Source organism: Trichechus manatus, unplaced genomic scaffold (assembly GCF_000243295.1).
Source record: "Trichechus manatus latirostris isolate Lorelei unplaced genomic scaffold, TriManLat1.0 scaffold00200, whole genome shotgun sequence".
NCBI classification, from domain to species: domain Eukaryota; kingdom Metazoa; phylum Chordata; class Mammalia; order Sirenia; family Trichechidae; genus Trichechus; species Trichechus manatus.
This window is the reverse complement of record NW_004444136.1, coordinates 385,002-385,953: the sequence shown is the minus strand read 5'-3', so window position 1 is coordinate 385,953 and position 952 is coordinate 385,002. Positions and strand designations below refer to the sequence as shown.

Sequence of the window (952 nt, the reverse complement as noted above, 5' to 3'; positions counted from 1 at the left end):
ATACTTTTCATCTCCTTCTCCAGTTGGCAGGGTTAGTCACTCAGCTATGGTGCATTAGGGCAGGTCCCACTGAAGGGGAGTTGCTGGGATGGGTTGTTTGTGTCACATACCAGGGCTGACAGTGTGGCCTGGCAATCAGTGCAAGGAAGGTTCTTGTAGGCTGTGCTGTGCTGTTTGGGAGTGTGATGTTCAGCACATGGTGTAGGTAGGCAGGAAGAGGGGGAAATTGTGAAGTGTGGAGGAAAGATGAGAGAGAGGAGAGAGGAACAGGAGCGAAAAACGTACACAAAAATAAAGAGTTCTAAGGGAGCTTGCTATTGGAGTGGAGAGATGAGAGACTGAGAAATGAAGAAAAACAAAAATGAAAAAGAAAAAAGGTAAAAGGGAAAAAAGTGAATAAATCAAGAAACTGGAAATGAAGAAAATCAAAAAATAAATAAAAGACGAAAACAAAACAAAGAAACGAAAAAATGAAACCAAATAAAAAGAAAGGAAAAAAACAAGAATAAAAAATTGCCTCCAGGGATGTCCCTGCGTGTCTGCGCAGAGTAAGGGAGTAGCTTCCAAGCCACGCTTTACTGCCTGGCTCAAAGGGGCTCTCAGGCCATGAAAAGAAAAAGAAAACAAACAAATCAAAACCAAGTAAATCAGAGCAAAGAAACAAAAAATAAGCCTCGGGGGTCCCACCTGCATGGCAGCACGGGCCCAGAAGCAATTTCATAGTCAGGTGGTGTTTCACAGCCTTTCAGGAAGAAGCAAAGATGTTACATGGAGCCAGGTATTTGAGATAAAGGAGGGGGAGGTGGTGAGAGGTAAGGAAGAAATCTAAAGAAGTGGAAAATAGCAACACCAGCAGCCAACAAATGGTGCTCAGGGAGCTAGCCAGTGCAGGTGGGTGGAATCCAGGCAACACCGGGGTGAAGCTGGTGCTTCCTGGCCAAGAGACTGTGGC

General features: G+C 45.0%; 1 protein-coding gene across 3 annotated transcripts in view; it reads left to right on the top strand.

Annotated features, from left to right (window-relative positions):
• Positions 1-952, top strand: part of MARCHF8 (membrane associated ring-CH-type finger 8) — a 177,717-nt gene that overhangs the window by 128,941 nt on the left and 47,824 nt on the right. The window lies entirely within an intron of this gene.